At 42.5% G+C, this 26618-nt stretch overlaps 1 protein-coding gene and 1 pseudogene across 3 annotated transcripts in view; one reads left to right on the forward strand and one right to left on the reverse strand.

Moving 5' to 3' along the window:
• Positions 1 to 10803, reverse strand: part of LOC144717848 (nuclear receptor coactivator 2-like) — a 96813-nt gene extending 86010 nt beyond the window's left edge. For all 3 annotated transcript variants that reach the window (XM_078593561.1, XM_078593562.1, XM_078593560.1), the window contains exon 1: positions 10577 to 10803. The gene's annotated coding sequence lies outside the window, so the exon portion shown is untranslated. The remainder of the gene's footprint in view (positions 1 to 10576) is intronic.
• A 2501-nt stretch (positions 10804 to 13304) lies between these two features.
• Positions 13305 to 17994, forward strand: LOC144717846 (uncharacterized; annotated as a pseudogene).
• The last annotated feature ends 8624 nt before the right edge of the window (positions 17995 to 26618 follow it).

Genomic DNA, 26618 nt, shown 5'->3' on the forward strand with positions numbered 1-26618 from the left:
CCCACATCCTTGCTTGTCTGCCCCTGGAATTGTTTAAAAGGGATAGCCATGTCAAACACAATGAAGGCTACACGTTCCTCATGAATTCAATGCAAATCTGCTGACTAGAAACAATACACATTCTGCAATGCAAATCACAGCACATTGTTTATAGTTTTAGTACACTGGATGAAGGCATGCTTAATCGGAAGTGTCACTGTTATACACTACAAGTCAACTTTGCGTTGACCTTTCCTGCACGAATCTTCCAACCAGTCTAAGTACATCATGTGTGTGTGTATATACATACAGTTGACGATATACTCAAATGGTATTGTACAGTACTTCATATATAGCTTCTAACAACCTTCTTAATAACATGAGCACTAAAATCAAGACACGATTCCATACCCAGGAATAATCAGAAGCCATACTCTTTGGTTCTTTCGGTATAGTCACGTAGATGAAAAAAAAATAGGTTATTTTTTATTTTTTTATTTTTATTTTTTTTCATCTAAGTGACTTTACTGAAAGAACCAAAGAGTATGGATCCTTGCAGTCACGAAAACGTCAAGTCTAGAATCAGAAGCCATTTTAACAACAAAAAAACGCAGGCAGTAAGGCCATGAGTTTTTGACTGAACAATTCTGCTAGACCACGGGATTGCTGCTGTATAAAGATCCCCACTGAGCCCACAGAACAACCTAAGGTAAAACTAATTTAAAAAATGTTGAGTGCAGCCTTGATCTCAGCTTTTGCTCTCTATACACGGCAATAAAAGACTGAAGGACGCATGCACAGGAGCCAAGATAACGTGTTTCCAGTCACAGAGCGGCCCACGCGATTCAAAGTTGTGCGAGTTGATAATGGCAGCAGTACAAGGGATCCCAGGCAGTGGCGGCGTAGGGGTGTTCTTTCTTGAACAATGTTTTTGACAATTTACAAGTAAAAATGTGTATGGATTAATAATTATCAAAGCATTTCCGACTTTCCTGTGATCAAACACTGGTGCGATATAGGGATTATTGTACACTGAGAGTTAGTATATATATTTAGAACTAATTTACCAATAACAAAAAAACTGTTTGGGGTCAAATCAGCCCATCATCTGGCTGGGTTGCAGAGGTCAATGGAGGATGGTTTATGGGGATATTAGCAACAACCAAACATATATTGAATCACAAAGACTGTCAAAGACAGGTACTGCCAAGTTCCTTTCAACTTGAACAGAATGTACTGCTTTTCTAAAATATGCATAGTAGCCTCAATTAGGTTAGTTTCAAAGGGTTAATGGAGTGCGTACTATTTATGGTGTTTCACACAGTCAAAACACGCATGTTCGTTCAAACAGACAAGAAAAGCACTCCACTGCAACCAGTGCATACACAGTTCAAGGGAGTTCAAAAACAATATGGTATTTTGTCAAGTTACCAAGCAATTGTTTTTGTTTGGGAGTAATTAATTAAACAATAATAACTGCCAACTAAACTGCTTGGTCCGTGTAGAGTGTTTAAACTGCAGTGTTTATGAAATTATCGCGTTGAGTAAAGAAAGAGAAAGAACCGCCACATCGTCTTTGAGCATGCTTCATGGGAATTGTTTAAAATTCGAGTAAAATGTCACTGTTAATTGTCTGGGACAGTTTGCCTATTGTTGCCCAGGATACCAACACAACACACAGGAATCACCGCACTAAATTCATAAAAACAAAGCAGCTTTGTGTTCATTGATGTCGAACAACACCGTGGTGGTAACTGGATATGTGTTGTATTATTATATGCTTGCAAAATACATGCAAACTCATGGCTATGCCACTCTTGAAACTTGCTTAAACAATGTTTGGAAATACAATTTCTTTATGTGCTTCATTTTCACTTATTTTGCATTGAGCATTACAAATTTAACCAAAATATTCTGACAGTACCTTAGTCTGGCTGTTTGTTTCATTGCCGTATCAATGACTTTGCAGGTGCCCGAGTCCATCTGATACAAACACCTTAACAGTGGAACCTTAGTTCCAAAGGTGCCTTTTTCTGGCTCCGAGGGTCATGCAAACAGAACTCTTAAAATCCTAAAGATACCAAATATGACTTTCTGAGCAACAGAATAAACCCTAGATATTATGTTTACCAGGCCAATATTGTGTGGTACTGTTAATTTGGTATATACCCAGCTCCTGTAAATGCCCAGTTAAAAAAAAAATCTACTCATCATGGACAAATAAACTGTTCACACATGTATCTCTCTACTACTGACATATCCTTAATTCCCACTCACTTGTTATTCAGAGCCAGTCCTATTGTCATCACAAACATGTCCATGTCCTGACTGCAACTGTCGCCATGATTCATACAGTTGTCAGTATACTGCAATTTCACTCTTCGATACATAACTTTTTTGTTTTTACACTGTAAGCACAAATAACATCAACAGTTCACTGTTCATCCAATGTGCAGTTGTGCAAGGGCACTGCCAAAATGTACATGTGATATATCTGCCATCAGGTGGAAAAATCTGGAACAAAAAATATTGCACAAGAGTACCAAGGTTATGCCCCATGAACGATGCAATTTTTAGCTAAATCAAACCGAAATTGGTAATCAGGATGTCACATGGGTTGACAGAAAATTAAATATGTGGATACTGAGAATTTGGTATGACATCACACATTTCTATAAAAAAGGCATGCGACGAAGTCAATAATTAGACAAATAATCCAGCGAAAACACTATCTTAAGGCCAATTTAATTGCAATATCATGAAAGAAAATAGTTTCACAATATAGCACTGTTATTATTCGGTTTCATAAAAAAAGCCATATTGTAACTCACATAATTTTTTGTTGAACATAAACATCTCAGTTGATGCTGCAGACATTTTTTTCTGCTCGTAAATAACTTGATGGCATTATGCCGTGGTGCATAGGTTATACCAATGGACTTGCAATTCAGAGGTAGACCGGTCGATTCGATCTTCCTGTGCAGAAGCTAAAACAACGGAGCAAGTTTCTTAAATCCCCCCAACCTCTATCCACCCAGAAATATAAATGGGTACATCAGTCGGTTTATCAGCAGGTCACGTAGTTAGGTACTCCAACCTCATCCAAGATGTCTGGCCAGCATGGAAGAGAAGGCCAGAGCCTCTAAACAAATCTCGAGAGCTCCCTCCAGTGGAGACACATCGATCCATCAAGTGGTGTGAGCAAGTAATTGCAGGACTTCAGTTACTTTGACATAATTAACTCAACAAGGTTCAACTACTGCACTGTATTTTGATTACATAAGGTGTTGATCAACAGTGCTACCGCTTTGATAAACTGTTTTGGCTGTAGAGCAGTGAAGTATGCATACGAATAATATAAGTCAACCAAAACCTATGCAACTGTACCGATTTGAATCCTCAGAATCTCAAAATTTGACAAGCTAATAAACCAAAACAGACCAGATGACAATGTTCATTCACATTAAAATTAAAATTATTGGATATAATTCTGTAATGCATGATATTGAACAGACAAAAGCACAACCACAATAGAAGTACGCTGTCGTCTGTAGACATGCATTTAAATAATGTATTATTTGATTATTCGCTTCCACGCAGCACTAAGACGGTAGCTATCCGAACGGTTAAAGTTATTTTGATTTCTTTCAATTAGTGCTGCGTGGAAGTGAATTATCAAATAATACATTATTTAAATGCATGCCTACAAACGGCAGCGTACTTCAATAAGGATTACCGTTGGTAGAGCTATTTTAATAAACACAATAGACAGGAAGGACAAGTTCAAAGGGCTCGCATAATGCACATGCATAATGAACGTTGCCTCAGTAATCCATCCCCCCCCCCCCCACATTGTGCAAGAGCGCAGAAAGGGTGGTCAACACATCTACGCCTCTATATAAGGAACGAAACAGTAAGACTTCTCCACAAATCTGGCTGTTGCCTGATGAAGCTAGTGGTAATTACTGGCGAAACGTTGTACTCAGTTTGTAAATGTTGTGGCTTGGCTCTCCAACACACAGGTGTGCTGTACTAGTGACGAATTGCCATGTTCTGTTTACATGACAACCCTTACCAGTTGACTGTGTTGGGTGGTGGCGGGTTTCAACGACACATTTATACATTTACGCAATCTAACCCAAAAACCTCTATTAGGGATGATATTGGTCGTGAAAGCCTACGTGTTAAACTGACAAAAGCACAATATGTACATAAAATCTGAGAACAAAATAATATAAAACCAAGTAGAAATAAAACACTGAAAGCAAAACTATAGACATGAAAAAATTGCATAACACACCCACATTAAAAAGTGGGCATTGCTCAGTAGGCCATGGTAATGCACACTATAAATTAACTTCATATGACACTATACAGTACTAAACATAGCAAATGCAAAGTGAGGTATTGCCATGGAGAAAGCGGCTGTTATACAACCCAGGAAAGTTGTCATTAATCCATTTATGGACACCTATTTAGCTCTAGTGCTGTACAAACCATTATTTAACAATGACATCCTTACAATGAAAAGGGCATTTTAAATGAGTAACAGAAAAATAAAATCGTGCAATAATCAATTCTGAGGCAACATTAGTTTTAATAAGTGTTTGCTGTCCCATACAAACTAAAATGTGTTGCTAATTATTTGTCACATGATAAGACGGTAATGGTGAAATTGCAATGCGTGGTGTAATTTCCTTCTTAATTGTGAACCAATAAAGTTTTGATCTGAGAACGGAATCTACAATATAATTTCTGCCGTGTTGAACATTGTAGAACACACTGTATACTATAAATCCTGTTATCCAGATATGTAATAAACATACTTCAATCAGAATTGCATTTGTGTTTGCAAAAATACATTTAATAAAAATACATACTTTAAAGTTAATGTGGATTTCTAAGAATAGTAAAATGAAGCAAGATGTTTTTGGGCGCTAAAAAAATGCCAAGTGAGAAAAATTGCATTTTAAACATATCGGACCGTAATGCTTAGCCCAAGGTAATGTCAGTTTACAGTGTCAGTGGCATAAGGCATGTTCACCAGTGTCAACAACCACACTCATTGTGGGACATCTCCATTTTGGCTTTTAATTGGCCCAATTTCTTATTTACATAAGAGGGTGAATTCGAGTGAATCTTATTTAATTACGAGGCTTATATGAGCCTAAACCTAACAATAGCCTAATTAAGGTTAAAAATTTGAATAAACGAGTGCAGCATGTTGTATTTTCCAAGAAGTAACCTTAGAATGTGATTTTCTGCCAGATGCTAAATACATTTGAACCCAAATTAGATACATGAGAAAAAACCCGAACATTGATTTACCTTGTGCTCCAATACTCGGGGAAAATATATATTATTTATTGTTTAAGCACTGAATAGAATAAAAACATTAGGAAATAAAAATAGCATGAGGTAAATAATGTTGTTGTCCACGTAATGCTTCGCCATAAGTAAATAAATACCTGCAAGTACTCTAATACGATGATAGTGGCTCTCCCACAATGTGCATAAACAGATTTATGCACTTTTGATATTATATTTGACATTTATGTAAAATGCATTTTTTTGACAAAAAGTGCACAAGGTCAGCAATTGATTCTCACTGTTCTGACCCGTTAAATGTTTCCATGAGTCTTAAAGAGTACCCAGAACAGTGAAATGCTCAGCCCATCATGTTGCCACAAATTACAGATCTTAGTTCCAGTGGTTCAATCTATCTACCCATCATGCAAACTCTGGTCATTGTCACAGCAGCAGCTTTTGGCTAACCATCAAACAAAGCTGGTCACTGTATTACGTGCTTTAAGATGCGCTTCTGCCGCCGTCTGGAACGCTCTTCCTTCCGATATTAGGAATCCACTGCAGATATGGACTTTTAAATTTAGATTGAAAACTAATTTCTTTACAAAAGCTTTTTTTGGATTTAGGATGTTGTCCTTTCCCACACCTCCAATTCGCATGGCTAGCTGCGCATTATGCGAAATAAGTACAAAATACCAAAAGCCATCGTCACTCTCACCCACTTTCCATACCCAAAGTGGCCTAGTGTCTGGCCAAAACAGGCACTTTAATTGGGAATTCATATAGGTGAGGCTGAGTGGTGGGGAGTGGTGTAAATAAAACATCTATTTAGCTCGTGTATTACTGTGTACTTTGCAAATAGGATGCAGAGAAAGCTCATTGCAACATATCTGAGGGGACCCTGTACTTCAACAATGAAACATACTTTAACCTTAAATTTGAATCACAAAAAAATTACGAGAAAATTATATAAATCTTTGTACGTTAACCTGTCACTGTGGTTGTCGTCTATTCAACCGTGTCATCTGTTTTTCCTTAAATTAGAGGTTTCCACTGCTTGCTTCCCCATACCATGTGGTTTGTGAGGGTTATATAACCATACTTCACACTGCTGGCCAGTGCAGGTTGAAGGTGTTCTACAGGACATCTATGAAAAAGAGCTTCATAGCTCATCGTATTCCTCCAGTAAAAATAAAGAATTTGATTCTGAATTTTTGTTGCACTGCTCATAATATAGCTTAGCCCTGAAACAACCAAAGACAACCTGCTATTCATGTTGATCACCAATCCAATATGGAATACAAATAAAACAATATGTACAGTACAAGACATCAATCTTGGAGCGTCATTTGCTCGGACAATAGCCGTCTTTGGATAATTAATCATTTGAATACACTTTATATTTTTTTATATTTATACCTTCTATCAATAATCGAAGGTGATTACGCTTGGGAAAAAAAGTACGTGCATTTACCTTAACGTGAGATGACAATTTGTATAGTGAATCAACCTTTGCTAACCTCTTTTGAAGAACACGTGGCGAAAACTGGCCCGACCCTCACGGAGCCGTACAATCCAGAACACACCACGCTACGGAGCATACACGCTGCTACCTCGGGGGCTGACGTAGTTTCGCACAGCGTTGTCATTGTTTACCGCATTCCGTGGCCTGCATGCATTAACCATGCAAAGTATAAATGCTGCCAGATAACTTTTAACTTATTGCGTCCATTTTAAATGTACATTAATTGCAGGCACGGTGCAATGTTTAAAAAAAAATTAAAGTTATTTACAGAGAAAATCTACGAGAGATTTTTCTTGCCAAGTGTTATTATGCGCTTGCGCTCGATCATGTTTTGGTTTAGTGAATTATGGTCACGGGGGTCACAGTAATAGCATGACCGTTTCTGGAGAAGGCATGGATAAATGGGTACCAGAGGTCTTGGCTTGGATCCACCAATTATAACATGGGCTTTCCTTATTGAGTCAAGGGAATGGCAGAACACGGGCATGAAACAAGCACAGAAAGGATAAAGCACACATTTAACGTGTTGTGTAAACAAGCTACTGACCACCAGTACGGGCCAGTGGTACTGTACAAACGTTGACAAGCACCACCACCAAGATATGTGCATAGGCACTGCATGTAAATGATACGTGAGTGATTCCATGAACCGTACAAGTCATTGAACGTGAACTGCACGAAATGAAAATAGATTAAATGTGACATGCCTTTGCTGTAAACATGTAATATGAATTTAAACATTTGACAAGTAGTATTACATGTTAAAATCAATACCTATTCAGTGGAATTAATATTTTCCATTATGAATAAAAAAGGATTAACAAAAATTTGTCATACAGTAGCAATATAAATTAAAGATAGACATGTAAACAATTCATACTAGCTAATTAGAAAATGTGATTTATAAATTCAAATGGTATAATTTGAATGAACTGTTAATATAAGTGGAAGTGATGTGACAAGTATGGTTTGCTATTCAAGTAAAAAACAAGCAAGCACGTAATCTTTCAGTACTGTAACAAAAATAATCTGCACTTACTGTATTTATAATAGCCTACAATTTAACAAGTAGGCCTTCGCGACCAATATCATCCATGGTAGGGGTTTTTGGGTTAGATCGCGTAAATATATAAATGTGTCGTTAAAACCCGCCACCACCCGACACAACCAACTAGTAAGGGTTGTCACGTAAACAGAACATGCTAATTCGTCACTAGTACAGCACACCGGTGTGTTGGAGAGCTAAGCCACACAGTAAATGTTGTGGCTTGGCTCTCTAGTAAATGTTGTGGCTTGACTCTCCAACACAAGTGACGAATTGGCATGTTTTGTTTACGTGACAACCCTTACTAGTTGGCTGTGTCGGGTGGTGGCGGGTTTCAACGACACATTTATATATTTACGCGATCTAACCCAAAAACCTCTATCATGAATAGCCTACAAAACACAATACAGTAATGTTACCAATAATAACATATGGTGTTTGAACACCACATTTTAAGTTACAGCATGAGCAAATAATTACGATCGAAAAACCAATAGAGAGCCCGTTACCGCATTCTGCAATGGAAATTAAGAAATAGCTGTCATTTTAACTCTTCTCACAATTCTGCACTCGGGAAACTAAACGTAATCTGCTTTTTTATGTGATAGAATGGCAATGGCATGTATTTAGGTTTTTTATTATTATATTCTCTAGAGTTTACGTAATATTATGGTTAAATAATTACATTACTAGGAGCACAAATTGAAAAGTGAGAGCAATTTTAAATAAACAGTGTCTCCGTCTTCTGAATTCATTACACCCACCTCTTTAGTATCGTAATCCATTCTTTCGAATGTTCAATTCAATGTTAATATGTTACGTTGAAAATCCATTTCGCCAAGTACTCAGCTAGTTTGGAGACAATGGCCGGCAGTCACTAACAACAACAGAGTTTCTGCTGGGGTGGAAAGGAGCCCAGCCAGCAAGCCAGCCAGGACACTCGAAGCATAGATTATTTTTTTAATAGAACACGTTTCACTCGCTTTATGCGGCTTCGGTTTGATTTCACTCATATGCGGTTATGTGATCGGACGTGGTAAACATTGTTTGTGTATTGTGTGCGCAAATCGGCAAGGTAGCAGTCTCGTGTGGTTTCGCTCTGCGCCTTTTTTTGGAACGCATCTTCCGCATAAAACGAGTGAAGCCTATGCAGTATAATAATTTAAGGCATACTGAATGTTTATTGTGGTTAACAATAGAAGTACAGAATAAGCACTGGAAGACATGCGTTAAATAGTGCATACTATTACTATCAAATTCAATACATTATTGTAGAGTACTGTATTTTTAACTACCTGTGAAATAGTTTATATGTATTGTATGTATAATACATAAGCAGTTTTCCATGTCTCACAGTATTAAGATTGGTAACATTACTAAATAACTGTAGAAGTATTTATTTGTATATACAATGTTTACCATGTCCAATCAATAATACAAATAACCTGTGTCGTCGAAATTATGAGTGACAAAATTGCTAAGACAATATATCCGTCTCCCCACGTAAAAATGAAGAGTAATACATTTTTTAACAAATCAATGGCCCCACGGACTTGTGCATCATTTCAGAGGAATTGACCAAATACAAGTGAAACAGTTTTTTACTGATTGGCCGTGTCGGGCGGTGGAGGGTTACGACACATTTATAAATAACGCGATCTAAACCCAAAAAACGTTGATTATGAACAAGTGAAACAGAAAATATTAAGGGGACGCGTTGCCCGCTGAACTATTTTGTTACTCATATGCTCCACAACGACGCCGATGAGTGTGTGGTAGTATTATATGTTTTGCATCGGAATAGGACCCATGCCCTTGCCTATTATATTTGGCAGTTCACCAGCATTGATTCAAGCAAGCCTGACTTTGCTATTGAGACATTACGTTGCAAGCGGTTCAGTTTGCTTGTATTTAGTCAATCTTGCCGGAATTATGCACTCACAGACAGCCAGTGGGGTCGTTGGGTCGTGTAAAACACTTCAATTCTTCATGTGGAGATATAGAGACATTGTCTATCTTCTTAGGTTCTTTCGGTAAAGCCACGCAGAAAGTAAAATAAAATAAAAACAAAAATCACGACGTTTCGGAGGACATTGTCTACTTTTCTATTCCATTATGTTTCATCGTATGACTACAGCATGTTGTGCTCCATAGGTACTGTAGAGCATTACCACTGTTTATAAATGTACAGTCATCCGTCCGTGTCGTAGTGATTATTTGGCCATACTTCACCACGCCGTTCAGTTGATTAAAGTAGGGACCCATTAACACGATCACTTGGAAGTACAGTACAGAATAGCAATGCATTCTGCTGAATTGCCCTCTGCTGCCCAACCACGTAGCCTCGTAGCCTTGAAAACTTGCTATGCAAGGTAGACTCACCAACGCAGCAGTGAACTGACACAGGGAATGCACGTCTGTGTAATACGCACGGCGCTGCACGAACAGTGGAGGATCTGTGTTCTATTAGCACCATAATACAACACTGTACCATATCCACACCGCTGACAGTACACGTACGAAACACGTCGCACGCTGGTTATACGTCAACGGTACCAACGTTAAACACTGCAGCCTCTGCGTAATAGGCAGGACGACAGCACAGTTAACTTGTCACTACACTCACATTACGTTGCGTGTTTTACTGCGCGTAATAGAATAACAGCAGCAGCAGAGGCCAAGCGGCGCCTGACCCCCCAGCCCCCTCTGCATCTCCTCACCTCGTCGCTCCTGCTGTGGATGCTCACAAGGCACGAGAGCGCCACCAGCGACGCCGCTCTCTGCTCCGCGTGTTGTTTATATATTTTTGATCTCTCTCTGCTCAAGCCTAGCTCGCTCGCTCGCTCCTCACAGCCACTGCGAGCAGCCGCTGTGGTCTCGTAGCCTCAGCCGCCTCCTCCTGCCCGGAGCCGCCATCTCGCCTCTCCCGGCCGGGCCGACTACCCGGCGTGCATTGCGGCGCGTGGACGCAGCTACTTCCGGCAAAACTCTCGACAATGTTGAGCACGTCCGGTGGCCATGTTTCTAAGGGATAAAAAAAACACTGACAGTGTTGTGGTACTGTACATTCCATTGTACGCACGTCGTTTTATTATTATTATTATATTTAATCGATATTTTGGCACGTAAGAAAATGTTACTATTTATTCTAGTGAGTTCCGGTAGCCATCTTCCTAAGGGGTAACATGGACTCAATAGCTGCATTGCATTTGTTGATCGTACACTTGACGCCCCTTTTGATACACGTTTTAACTGTTACATCGACGATCTTGTGACATGCGGGGGAGGGGTGACATTTCATTTATTTATTGACGTAGGGTTCGGTCTCCGATATAACTGTGGCTCTCCCCTACCTATGATGGCGCTCGTACGGACGCCGCATGGGGTGGCAACGATGGGGCTAGTGGTGGGGGCTACGGACGCCGTACTCCGCGACACGATTGGCTTGTTTCAAGCACGTGGTGTCGGGCCCGATTCGGCCCCTACCATTGGTTCACTGTGCGCCCGATTGAAGACGTCGCGAGGGGCGGGGGGCGATGGGCGGGGGGCGAGGGGCGGGGGGCGAGGGGCGGGGGCGAGGGGCGGGGGGCGAGGGGCGGGGGGCGGAGGGCGAGGGGGCGCGCGCCCGTGCTTAAGCGCGCTAGGAATTCCAATCTCAAGCTCCCCTTTCGGACTAACGTCCAAGCGCTGAGCGGAGACGGCTCTAATTGTATTTCGTACAACGAATAAGCAACGCCAGCTAAATCCCGGGTGACCTCGAGTGCCGCAAAGCGTGTTTCGTGTCGCGCCGCATAACCTTGTTCGCAATGTCCCCGTACGTATTGTGTTTTTACGTAAATAAAAAAATGTCGCTTTAATTTCGCAACCAAAATAGTTAACGTGGAATACATTATTTGGTGGTGATGCTGCTGCTACGTTGGCAGTAGTTGAAAAGCACAATAAACAAAACACGCGAACACAGTCACCAATAACAACACTGTGTGGCCTTAACATGACTAATACCCTAACCAGACAACGTGTCGGAAGATTGTCCTTTTCACAGCACATCAAATGAAGGGCCATTGCCCGAATCGTCGGCTATTATATCTTGTTTTATTTTACCAGGTAAGGCCCACTGGGCTACTTAGCTCTTTTTTAGAAGCCACCGTGGTCACAAATGATGGCTCAACGAAGTGGCTTATCACGTCCAAATGTACAGCAGCCAAATACTCTAAACGTGGAGGGAAAAACCAGAGGACCCAGAGAAAAATCCACACGCCCACGGGGAGAACGTGCAAACTCCAAATACACAGCAGGCGTCAGGGTCGGAATCGAACCCAAGACCTCCTGTATACCAGGCGAGATAGTTAACATCTCGCCAAGGTCACTTATTTACGAAAAAGCAGTTTCATACTCCTTTGTGGTAGTTTAGCTTGAACATATATATAGAACCCCGTTCTGAGTTCCCACATACAACATGCTTAAATGGTTTTCCACACCAATATCCAGTTGAATTTAAGCAAATAGAACCAGATGGGATCTTTGGGGTCTCGTCAGCATTGGTCGTGCTTAATTATCAGATGTTATTGGCAAAATAACTCCATATAAACACTATGCTCTTCGCAATATATCTGATGTCTGACCAGCTAGTTGTGCCTCAGGCTTGTTCCATCTGGCCCGGCCCTCTAGCTGCTACCGTAGGCGCACACCAGGCTCAACATCCCTGGTGAGTCGGTACAGTCAGCAGCTGACAACACACCAGGCTCAACATCCCTGGTGAGTCGGTACAGTCAGCAGCTGACAACACACCAGGCTCAACATCCCTGGTGAGTCGGTACAGTCAGCAGCTGACAACACACCAGGCTCAACATCCCTGGTGAGTCGGTACAGTCAGCAGCTGACAACACACCAGGCTCAACATCCCTGGTGAGTCGCTACAGTCAGCAGCTGACAACACACCAGGCTCAACATCCCTGGTGAGTCGGTACAGTCAGCAGCTGACAACACACCAGGCTCAACATCCCTGGTGAGTCGCTACAGTCTCAGCAGCTGACAACACACCAGGCTCAACATCCCTGGTGAGTCGCTACAGTCAGCAGCTGACAACACACCAGGCTCAACATCCCTGGTGAGTCGCTACAGTCAGCAGCTGCCAACACACCAGGCTCAACATCCCTGGTGAGTCGGTACAGTCAGCAGCTGCCAACACACCAGGCTCAACATCCCTGGTGAGTCGGTACAGTCAGCAGCTGACAACACACCAGGCTCAACATCCCTGGTGAGTCGGTACAGTCAGCAGCTGACAACACACCAGGCTCAACATCCCTGGTGAGTCGCTACAGTCAGCAGCTGACAACACACCAGGCTCAACATCCCTGGTGAGTCGGTACAGTCAGCAGCTGACAACACACCAGGCTCAACATCCCTGGTGAGTCGCTACAGTCTCAGCAGCTGCCAACACACCAGGCTCAACATCCCTGGTGAGTCGCTACAGTCAGCAGCTGACAACACACCAGGCTCAACATCCCTGGTGAGTCGCTACAGTCAGCAGCTGACAACACACCAGGCTCAACATCCCTGGTGAGTCGCTACAGTCAGCAGCTGACAACACACCAGGCTCAACATCCCTGGTGAGTCGCTACAGTCAGCAGCTGCCAACGCCGAACCCCGGGCGGCGGTTAACTAACCCGGAAAACTCAGCTTGTCTGAGCCTGGGCGTGTGGAACCCCTGGTGGAGGAAATTCCACCAAAACGGGTCTTTGGACCTTCCACTGCAACCAGGACCATCTCCAGTCGTCTTGACTACGTCTTGCCACTGGGTACAGATGGGGCTGGTCGAGAGAGTGAGGTTGAATGCTGCGCAAATTACCCTCACTTAAATCCAAGTTCTCTGTGCAAGTCATGGCACTTTTTTACCATCGTCATTATCCAAGTCCTGTGGCGATGGGTGAGCGACGAAGCAGCAGGCACGGATATGCTGGAAGCTGTAGCCGCAAACCTGCACGCAGGCGGCTCAGGATATTGGTCGTTCCCTCACTGGACCGAAACAGCAGTGAAGTCCGGCAGCACCCTGAGCGACTGAGCAGCCCTATTCAGGATCGCACTGCTCACCTCCGTAGTGAGGAAAGGGTTAGAAAAGGTACCCTAAACATTGTCTGCTTCAAAACATCCTGGCCAGCCTACCGCAGCTGGCGGGATCCCATACTTGCGGTCTAAAAACAAAAAGAAAAACAAATAAAATGAAAAAGACCAAAGTGATACCACTCACTGTTGGCGCCTGGAATGTGCGCACTTTGATGGACACATCTGGATCAAAAAGACCTGAGAGACGCACCGCCCTCGTGGGCAGAGAGCTAGCCAGATACAATGTGGATGTTGCTGCCCTTAGTGAGACCCGACTGGCCGATACTGGACAAGTGACTGAAGTGGGTGCAGGTTACACATTCTTCTGGAGCGGACGAGGCCAGGAGGAGAGACGTGATGTTGGTGTTGGTTTTGCAGTAAAAAACCACCTGGTCAACCAACTCGCAAGTCAACCCAAGGGGATAAACGACCATTTAATGACCTTACAGCTCCACCTATTGGGTAAAAATGCGGCCACCATCATCAGTGCCTATGCCCCTACCATGACCAACTCTGACGAGATCAAAACCAAGTTTTATAATGACCTGGAAGTCATTATTGCTGCCACAGCCAGCTCGGACAAACTCCTGATACTGGGTGATTTCAACGCCAGAGTTGGAAGTGACCATCAATCATGGAATGGAGTCATAGGTGCACATGGCATTGGAAAATGTAACAGCAACGGTCTTCTACTGCTGACCTGCTCATCACCAACACGATATTCCAACTACCAAAGCGCAAGAAAACTTCATGGATGCATCCTCGTTCACACCACTGGCACTTGATTGACTACGTCATCATGAGGAGGAGCGACCGGCACGATGTCAGGGTGACCAAGGCAATGTGTGGTGCTGAATGTTGTACTGACCATCGTCTCATCATCTCCAAACTTAACATCTGGATTAAGCCTCCCAGACGCCTACAAGGAAAAAGACGTGTCAAGCGTCTTAACATCACTTGCCTACAACAGGAACACACCAGACTGGCCTTTGTTGAGGCTCTAGACCATCACCTGGAGTCTCTAAGCTTCGAGCATACAGACGCTGAGGCAGACTGGACTGCTCTCAAGACCGTGCTGCATTCTACAGCCCTTGAATCACTTGGTGTTCCATTACGTACACATCAAGATTGGTTTGATGAGAACGATGCAGAAATCCGAGCACTCCTTGACGAAAAACACCGCCTGCATAAAGCATATCTGAATGACAGCAGCTCAAGTTTAAAGAAAACTGCCTTCCTCAACATTCACAGGATTGTCCAGCAGAGACTCAGAGTCATGCAAGACGCCTGACTGTGCGCAAAAGCTGAGGAGATTCAATCCTACGCTGACAGTAACAACACCAAGTGCCTCTATTATGCACTCAAGCAGGTCTATGGTCCGCAACACTCAGGAACTTCACCTCTCCTGAATTCAGATGGAACAACACTCCTCACGGAGAAGGACAAAAATACGTAATCAACCAGGCTATGCGTTAATTGTGTGTTGACCGACCCTCTGTGTTGTATTACATTACATTTCGATATTTTACTAGGTTATTTAATTTTAGTGTGTCTTTCTCCTGATTTTCAGGCTTGCTTGCTGTGCCATCGTACTCGCAGCACCACGTTTTCTTTTGGACCACTCATTGATATGCTAATTTTTTCTAACCCCCCTCCCTCTCTCTGCCTCCGCCCCCCCTCTGTCTATTTAAGGCCACCCCACAGAGACGATCACCCCTCTCTGTCACCTGTGTTGCTCTCGCTATGTATGTATCTTGTGATATCTGTCTGCTAATATGTCTGTCTATAGTTTTCTGGTTAGATATTATGTCGCTATTTCATTATACCTGATGATGATTGCTTGTGTTGCAATCGAAACGTCGTATTCTATTATTTAATTTAATTTATTATTTTATCTTTAGACGTGACTTAACCGAAAGAACCAAATAATAAGGACAAAATACTTGCAAGGTGGGTCGAACACTACAGCGCGGTCCTCAACCGGCCATCATGCATAAATGAGGAGGCAATTGCGAGACTGCCTCAAGTTGAAATAAACCAGTCCCTGGCGGTTCTACCATCCATTGAGGAAACCAGCAAAGCCAAAACACTCCTCTCATCAGGCAAAGCTCCAGGGTCCGATGCCATTCCAGCAGAAATCTACAAGGCTGGAGGGCCTCGCTTAGTCGAGAAACTGACCGACCTCTTCCCGTCTCTGTGGAAATTAGAAGCCGTTCCCAAGGAGTTCAAGGATACTACTATAATCAATCTATATAAAAGGAAAGGCAATCGGCAGGACTGCGACAACCATAGAGGCATCTCCATACTATCAGTCGCTGGCAAAATCTTGGCAAGAATCCTTCTGAACCGCCTAATTGTCCACCTAGACCAGGGTCTGCTACCTGAGAGTCAGTGTGGTTTCAGAAAAGACCGCGGAACCACTGACATGGTATTTACTGCCCGGCAGTTACAGGAGAAATGCCAAGAACAAAATGTTGATCTATATATGGCTTTCGTTGATCTAACAAAAGCATTCGACACAGTCAGCCGGGAGGGCCTATGGAAAATCATGGCCAAGTATGGGTGTCCAGACAAGTTCATTGGCATCGTGCGCAATCTCCATGATGGTATGATGGCCAGCGTCAGAGACCAGCAAGAACTCTCTGATCCGTTCCCAATCACAAACGGGGTGAAGCAAGGCTGCGTTTTAGCGCCAACGCTCTTCAGCATGGTGTTTTCTGCCATGCTGAAAGATTCATTCCAGAACCACAACACTGGGATTAACTTCATCTACCGTTTTGACGGTGGGCTATTCAATCTGCGGAGGATGCAAGCCAAAACTAGAGTGGAGGAAGTCACTGTTCGAGAACTTTTGTTTGCTGATGACTGTGCTCTGGCTGCTGGCTCAAATAAAGATCTACAGGACAGTATGGACCACCTCTCCTCAGCTTGCAACAACTTCGGCCTAACAATCAGCACAAAGAAGACTGAAGTCCTATACCAACCTGCTCCTGGGAAACCCTACACTGAGCCAACCATCTTTGTGAATGGGCAAAAGCTTTCAGCCGTTGACAAGTTTATTTACCTTGGTAGTACACTGTCTCGCGCTGTGCACATAGATGATGAAGTTAACATCAGGATTGTCAAGGCCAGTGCAGCCTTTGGACGTCTACGTGACTCGGTATGGGAAAGGACTGGCATCAAGCAAGAGACAAAACTGAAGGTCTACCGGGCTGTTGTCTTACCAACTCTTCTGTATGGGTGCGAAGCCTGGACAGTTTACCAGCGCCATTCCAAGAAATTGAATCATCTCCACTTGAGCTGTCTGAGGAAACTGCTGAGGATCAAGTGGCAAGACAGAATCCCTGACACGGAAGTCCTCAGCAAGGCAAATATCCCCAGCATCTACACCTTGCTTACGAAGGAATAGCTTAGATGGACTGGCCACGTGACCAGAATGCCCTACGCGAGACTTCCAAAACAAGTCTTCTTTGGCGAGCTGAAGAATGGCAAGCGAGCACAAGGTGGCCCCAAAAAGCGCTATAAGGACACCCTTAAAGCTTCCTTGAAGAGCATTGGATTCGACCTGAAAAGCTGGGAATCCCTAGCACAGGACCGACCTGCCTGGAGAAGAAAAGTACAGGACGGTGCAGTCCTCTGTGAGAGTAGGAGAAGCTCCTGTGCCATCTTGAAGAGGCAGCAGCGCATATCTACCAAGGAAGGACGTGTGGCTGCACCTCAGAGCTCTACATCCTCCTTGACCTGTCCAGTGTGCCACAGGGAATTCCAGGCTCGGATTGGCCTCTTCAGCCATCTGCGCACTCATCAAAACCCAACAAAATGACAAACGTGCCATGGTCATCATCAACTTTGATGGATGAACAAGAAGAAGTAATCAAGAGTTTGCTATATCTAGTAATCAAGAGTTTGCTAATGGCATTTTTTATTTTGTAGAGAAAATAATTCTGCTTATATTTGATGCCACCCATAATTTTACCTACCAATGTATAATGTATGTGAATGGTATCCATTGAAAATACAGTTTCAGTGTGCTCAATATGCTTCCACATGTTTTAAATAAGCATTTAGATTGTATTAATATAAGGAACGAAACAGTAAGCCTTCACAAATCTGGCTGTCGCCTGATGAAGCTAGTTGTAATTACTGGCGAAACGTCGTACTCAGTTTGTAAATGTTGTGGCTTGGCTCTCCAACACACCGGTGTGCTGTGACGAATTACCACGTTGTGTTTACGTGACAACCCTTACTAGCTAGCTGTGTCGGATGGTGGCGGGTTTTAACGACACATTTATATATTTACGTGATCTAACCCAAAAAACCTCTATTATGGAAGCAAAGTTACTGTTGTTTCAATTGTCAATTGGGTACTTGATGGGCTGGGTTCACGCCCAGATTAAGGTTAAACAAAAACGGCAGTATATTTTAAGATGGTAAAACCAACATGTACAAAATGTTCTTGCTTCTGTAGTGGAATAACGCGCACAGTTCTATGCCATGGGTCAAGTTCCTCGAGCCAATAGACATCCATGATCCCATTATTTAATCAGGTATGGAAACATGTGATACGATTGTGACAGTCTATTAGTTTTCTAGCTCTGTTTAACTTTTTCAAATTGTTATTCAAATGCATTTCATAGTCAATGAATGCAAGGCAAAATTATATGTAATCATATTTTTCCATAATCTAATTGGAGGTGGTCGATGGTTGAGAAATCTGTCTTAAATAAAGTTACTACGTGTTTTGGAGGTTAAACACATGGTGAGAAGACTGCCCCACTTTTACATAGCTACCCCACACATCCAGTGGCCTCACGGAAGTTGTCACTGTTCATCACTCCTCAATGCCCCAGCCTCGTCCTCTGCCAACTACATCCATTACTCACGTTATCCAAATGTATGAAGATTGCATGACGAAAGTAGAAAAACACACACATTAAATTTTTTTCAAAAAATGTTTTTTAGATGTATTTTTATATTAACTGCAAAAGAGGTGGAATTATACTTGGACAGAAAAAGGAACACATGGGTCAGATAATAGATTTAAGTTTAACATAACAATGTTCAGAAAAGTGGACTTTGGCAGGAAACATGACGATAAGGGATGATGGTCAATATTCTAGACGAATGATGGAGTGGCAAGAGATTGATCAATGAGATCAGTTTTTGTGAAATTGTTGCATTGGTGGACTGAGATCGCTCTCTGTTGTTTTTTCCTGCACTACTGTTTTCTATTGAAAACCCGAAAAGAAAAAAAATCACAGTACATGGTTGATGATGATGATTTGTACAAAGTGGATTCCTCTCAGATAATATCACGAGGTCTTTATTCACTTTTAAGCAAACCTCAATTCTCTAGAGATCACAGGGCAGCTATAAGGAGAATTTGCTGGCTCAGTGGAGAGCACAGATTGCTCAGCTATCCAGCCTGATTTAGGACCAATCAAGGTAGCAGATGGCAGATGTTAACACGGGCAGCATTTGTTGACAAAAGATACATTGTGGCTTCTGCTACTTTATAAAATTAACCATACGTGTCTTGTTAAATGGGTTTTTACTGCAGAGCCATCAACCTACTCACAACTTACGCTGTTTCCGTTTCCTGTGGACCTTTCACTGGTTCAGCCCTCATGAAAATCAATAAGGAAACGTAATTAGTGCAATACTGTAATTTAGAACATTACTGTGCACGACAACCATAAGAATCAGGCATTGCAAAAGAATGTTTACATTTACATCTGAAAAGGCTGCCACAGTGGCAACAAGTTACTTTCCTTGCCAAGAAGCTTTACACGTGTTAACTAACACCCCTGCCTAACCATCCCGTGTCACCTATCGCATTTAATTGTGGCTCCCAAAATGTCTCATGCCCACCCACCCCCAATATTCTCTCTACCGCATTTAGTAATTCATGTACATATTGGCCATGATGTGTTGCTTTCTGTTCACTGCACCGTATGATTGTACTTTATTGTTTTGTTCCATAAAGGTTAAAAAACATTTTCTCTCTGTCCAATCTAAGCCTTAGGCATTTCCACAGAATCCTACGTGTCCTGCCAATGTGACTGGTACAAATAAGAGATTATATGCCACGTGCATGCTCGCACCAATCCCCAGACCTAAATGTAGACTGAGGCTTATGTAACGTGGAAAAATTTAACGCTAATGCAGCAGCTGAATACTGGCACAGGGCCAACACCTTTGTCCGATGGGTCACAAGTAAAGCTGCAAGATTTACTCACTGTATCGGGAAAAATGTGAGTTTTATTATTATTATACACACATATATAATATAGTACCGTATTGCAATGGTTGTGCCGTTGTGCATACATTGTGTACAGCACATCGCCGCAAACTACCCGCAGTGTAAATATGTCACGTTTAATCGTGAACAAAAAAATATCAACCAATTTCGGTTAACGATTTTGGTGGCCCACCTCACGAAGGATATAACCTTGCAAATTGTACTGTAGCTTAGCGCCGCGAATTTATTTTGTCTTGGAAAAAAAAGGTCACCTTTGTAAACCCTAAAGGCTTTGTGACCGCAGCCGCACAGAAGGCGATGGGTGGTACAGTGGGGCTGAGCCATCTTCTCAGGCAGTTGTCTTGTTTTGGATGTCAACAGCAGATTGTAAGGCAGAGAATGGATTTCTACAACTTAAAATGGAGTAGATGCGACAAAAATTGTAATCACTGCAATTAAAATTGTGCAATGCGCTGGCGTGAATTAATGGATTTCTGGGAGATGCACTGAACAAAAGTGTGTTGACACATTTGGGGAAAACAAAATTACGTTTTTTCTTTTTGTTGTTGTTGTGTCTCCAAAGGGAATAGGCTAGAAAGAAGCCAGGTGGACTGAGACCTCATGTTTCTGAATGAAGTCACTGGACCAGGGACATATTGACATCGTACTTTCCCCTTGAGATCACCCCGTGTCAGTAGATTGCAGCTCTCTCCATTGTTGACAATTCTGACACAAGAACAACACTGGGCGAGGGAATACAGAATCGAACCTCTCTCAGCATGCGACCAAAACATTATTTTGAGAGCTTGCGTAAGAGTTGGTAGTTGTCAATGTATTTGCCAAATTAAAAAATATCGGTGCCATTGTTTGAGAGGGTAATACAAATTAATTGGACATGTTTTGTGATTTTTTTTTTACCTTGTTTTAGGGGTTTTAATATAAAACAATGCAGGTAAAAATAACATAACACGTGGAGCAGAAACAAGATACAAAAAAAGACGTTACAGAACACATCAACATAAAAGACGTCATCGGATTATCAAAATTTTTAAACCTATTTGTACAAAAGTTCAGGACACAGGCACAGCCTTTCTGAACCAAGACATTTGGTAGACTGAGAAGGGTCTTTAACCATACAATTTCATGGGCTTTTCCTTCACTGTAAATATTGTGTCAAATTAAACTATAGAATACAAATATGGGACGTAACAATTACAACCAGCTTAACATTATTTTGATTAATTTGTTTTAAGTGTTTTTTTCTAAATATGTCATTAGTAAATAACACAAATTGACATATATGCTCTGAGAATATCTCACCACAATGAACCCGGTGACCCCAGTGCAATTTACAGCCACAACTGACATCAGTGGAGAGTGATATCTGAATCAGTCCTGCCACCCCTGTTCTTCACCAACCTGCACTGACAGGCGTGATGAAGTATGGTCAAACAATCCCCGCGATCGATACAGCACGGAAGGCCTTCATCCAGAAGTGGATTAACAAACAGCAGATTTGTAAATGTGTTCATTGAAAGTAATTCCAGTACTCTATATCTGTTCATTCCATTGCTTTCACACTGACTTCAACTGGAAAGTTCACTTAAGGGGAAAGAGACAGCAAAAAAACAAATTTGCCTGCAGAAATTCCACTCCACAGATGATGGGAATACCAGGCTTGCCGAGTGCAGTCTTGCGTGACATGGGGGCCATTTGCACAACGGTAAACAAAAAAAAACTACAACGTCAACCAATTCAAAACAAATTGTGCTCAGGATCACAATGGTATGGTAAATTTGCTAAAATAAGCACTCTTATTTGCTCCGTGTAAACTAAACTACGCGTAACACTGTTTTATAAACTAAACTATGGGTGACATTGTTTTTTATAAACTAAACTATGGGTGACATTTTTTTTATCAGGATTGCTGAGCTCAGGCCCTAAGGTTCAAAACGCCAAGAGGCCTACAAACAAGACAGTGTGAAGATATAATTTATAAGAATAAATACATGTTCGTGCATTGAGCGAGGTTGTAAGAACTTGGGGAAAAGACACGATGGGAAGGAATTCCAAAGTAGAGCAGTGCAAAGGAAATAAGCAGCGAGAGAAGTGTTGTTTGTGACCCACAGTGCGGTAGAACACAATGTGGCTGAAATGAGACAGTCTTCACGAACTTGCAATCTGCGATTTTGGCTTTCCGCGAATCGCATCTGGAACTCTGTACAACTGCATCGAGAGAGAAAGAAAGCGATGAGATAAAGTGATGATGGAGAATATGATGCGAGAAAGTGGTGAGATAAAGTAATGAGATAAAGTAATATTTTTATGTATTTAATAGGTTATTTAAGTATTATGGTTATTCATTCAAAAGATAGGGCTTTTTTAGGCCAATATTCTCCGCAAAATGTGATATTTACAAGCATCTCTGGAACGTATCCATTGCGAATAATGAGCGAATTTTGTACTGTAGTTCTCAACATGAATGGAGAAACTAATGAGTGCAGCTTCAAGGGGAAAGTAGACACGGTAGTAACGATAAAAGAGTGATACATGTGGAGGTGGTTTAGCATAAATGACAGAGTGACGAGCTGGATCATCTCTCAAATGGCTTTGCGATGTTTTTTTTTATCAATCAGTGAGGACATAACAGTGCTCCACCCTAGATATGACAACAATATTTTAACTTGCACACATTGCGAGGAGTTAATGAAGAAGAATAGTTGAGAGGCACAATCTTGGTTAATTTTAAATTCTAAAAAAATTAATTTGCTTCAGACATAGTAGTGTTTAATAGTTGTAGGATAATAGCACCTGGGGAGGGGGGGGGGCATTACTTAAAAATTTTCCAACTCAACAATGTGAGATGATCTGTCTAGCGAATAAGAGGAGCTTTCAAAAAGATGTGAAAACGAGACATGAAAAATCAGTGCAGCTTTTTGTTATCTCATTTTAAATCCCGTATCATCATGATACAGAATTACATACAATGCTATTGTTATTTCACTTTTGTACCCCGGAAAGCCTCGTGGCTTCCACGTGGGTCTTTCCCAGTTTTCGACGTCGAAATTTGCCAGTCATTTTTCCAAAATGTAACAAATTTAGGCCATGACGCCAAAACACAATGGCTTTTTGAGATGTTAACATCCACTGTGAAGTGGACGGTGTGCATATTTATGGTTCATACACCTGCAGGGTTAATTAGGGCAGCCACTGGATTTTAACCGTAGACCTCTGCTGCAAGTGGCTAATGCCCTACCACTAGACCATGTGGAATACAATATCAACACCATAATTTAAAGCTCAAGGTACACATACCACGCAAACTGGACACATCAACAGTGATTGACTTTGTCTACCAAATAGCTTACCCCTCTGTCTCCTTAATTAGCCAAGCGAGTAATATTATTACCTATCTTACCAGTAATTGGCATCATATCGTGACTTTTTCATCAACTAATGTGGTGTGCCCCAGAGTCTATTGCTGTGTGAAATAGTGCTTGGGAGGAACAGCAGGTTAAATTTTTTTGACTACTATTGTCAAACTCCAAACAGAAATGTATGTTGATGCACCGTCTGCTAGCCTAGGTAAGCATGCTTCTAACTGTAATTTTGTATTAACACGTTCAGTGTGAGTTGGTGAAAGGAGCACATTTTGTCTCGACTCTTGTTGAGTACCTTGACTGGTATGGATGCCCCTATCCACTATAGCTACTCAGGTCTACAGCTGTCCTCAAGCTTCTCGCTCCTGTTGAAGAATGCACAACAACAGTCATTTTCGTCGGGAAAAAAAGATACAGGAAACAATAGATATGCAGACTATGTCTACATGTTTCTGTTTTTCCATATTAAAGTACTGTATATGTATTTTTTCACAAACCATCGGCCCACGACCTTTGCATTGCACAAATTCAACATTATTTATTCATGAAAAGCATGCTCTGTATGCGTTTCTACATACAGAGTCTCTCAACACCAGAGTCTGTTGAAGAATCTTCTTATTTTGGTATGTCTGTTGAAGAATGGTGATTAATGCTGATGATAAACACGTTCGTTCAGTTTGCTTCACAACTGCCGTTCACAAACAGGTGTGCCAGGTCCCAAGGCTATTTTATGTGTAGTGAGTTCTTGGAGACCACTTGAAGAGGCAACGCGTTTATTTATAACGCACAACAGCAACAGTCCACAGCCGTCACTCAGGCAACAGTTCCTGCCTTCACTCAGGCAACAGCCCTTCCCTGATATAGCCAAGGAACACAGCCTCCGGGCTAATGTGCCTAACACCGGCTACGCTCTCAGGTCCTCCGGCTACGAAGGGAGGCTATCTGACCCGACCCAGCCACGCTACGGGTCCCTTACAAGGACGTCAGGCCAGGAGTCCCAGGGTCTCACCACTGGCTCACAGAGCCCCGGCCCTTACAAGGACAGCGGGGCTAGAGGTCCCAGGGTCCTAGGCTGGCTGGTCTTCTGTCTTGGACTGGCCCAAAACCTGTTGAGAGGTCCTGCTTTTATACACCTCTCCGTTGTGTCAGCCTCTGGCCACGCCTCTCTTCCAGAGAGTTCCAGGAGAGGGGGGGGTCCCGGGGGATCCTAGGACACCCCGCAGCCCCCTCCTGCTTTTGGGCTGGGGAATGAAGTGACCCCCTGCCGGTACGAGGTACTGCCCCTGATGGGCCCTGTCTGCCATTGCAGGTAATTTCAGCCCATCTACAGCGCTACATATGTACTGTGTACACCTCATTATTAGCATTCATATTATCCAACGGCATGACATCGCATGCGAAGCGTACATATTACGCATTCTGTTACTCTAAATGCGCAATTATTGGCTGTGAGATGGGTAGATTTATGGATGAGGAAAAAGAGTGGCGTCTGTTCCATTTGGTCATCCAGGTGAACAATTATACAACACCACTGATGTGTTGGAGTCGTAATTGTTGCTACTTTATAGGGAGGATTCGGCCAGCTGGAAAGTTGCGACTTAAATTCCTGGTTGGGGTTTGACTCATCACTCAGCCGATCTTCCGTTCGCGGTCGAGTACCGATTGAGTGCCCCTTTTTGGGGAAATCAACAGTGGTTGTCCGATGGAAATATATACTCCTCCGCCATAGTAATTTGGACTTTCCACCATTGCCTGAGGTGCTGTGAACAGGAGATGGGCACCGCCTCAATGCGCATTTGAACAGGAAATCACTTTCTATTAGAACACCCACAGTACGGATTAATCTATAAACTGTACGTTACAACAATCTAGGGCAGGGGTCGGCAACCAAAATAACAAGAAGAGCCATTTCTTTCCAATTCGGTACAAAATTCAGTATTTCAAGAGCCGCAATGCATCTGAGTACATACTGTACATACGTACATATCGTCAAGAAGCAGCCCGTAAAGAGCCGCATGCGGCTCCGGAGCCGTAGGTTGCCGACCCCTGATCTAGGGCATATTATGAGAAGAACAATATCTCATAATGTACTGGGAAAGTGGAGCAATACATGTAAATGCATTGTCTTGAGTGATGTATTAATTATTATGCAACTAACACAAATGTGACTTAATGGGATGGAAAGACTTACAGAGTTCCCAGCTAAATCCAATTAAAGACAATCCCGGAAAAAAACAGGGCACTGTGTGTGGTACAATGCAATGAGTGCTGAAATACATCACTGCGCACATCTACGAACATCACGGGGCAATCGTCCAAAGAAAGAAACCACATTTATTTGGAGATAATTAATAACACAATCAGGCAGTGACAAACTGTATGCGTGCACCTGATTTAAAAAGGTGCAAAAGGAAGTGTTTTTCTTCTAACTCGCCCCCAAAGGAGCAGCCGTGATTGGCGGAAGTTGGTTCCGTGATCGGCGGAAGTTGGTGCTGTTCTCGCAAATGAAAGGACCCAGTTGCATTTGTGCTGTTGACGCAGCAGGAGGCAAGGGGCCCTCAAATCATACGACGGAAATGCAAATAATGGCAGTGTGCTCATTGTGAGAAATCATTCAAATTGTACTTCTTTACAGGCATATATGCCTGAATTTTGCAGTGAGCCATTGCATTAATGTGGGCCATGTTCGTTTGGACGATTGTTATTTTCAAAAGGCTTATTGGAGTTGATTGGTTTCCAGGAAATGCTAACCTTCAAAAGTCAACTGTGTGACATTTCGCACCTCCAAGCTGCACGTGCGCTCCCCCTAAGGATGCGTGGAGAGCAGAGAAATAAGGCGTGAAATTGAGCACTCTTTCAGTTTTTTAATTAAACCAAGTTTGATTGAAAATAGGTCGTAGTACACGCATACATCTGTACACATGCATTATCGGCGTACGTGTTGTCGCTGGGGCCACCCATCCCAAGGAACGGTCAAGTCCAACTTGCGTAATCGAAATGTGACAGAGAATTCAAATTAAAGTTCATGTTGCAGCCCTG

The sequence above is a fragment of the Lampetra planeri genome, chromosome 4 (genome assembly GCF_965212315.1).
Source record: "Lampetra planeri chromosome 4, kcLamPlan1.2.h2, whole genome shotgun sequence".
Taxonomy (NCBI): Eukaryota; Metazoa; Chordata; class Hyperoartia; order Petromyzontiformes; family Petromyzontidae; genus Lampetra; species Lampetra planeri.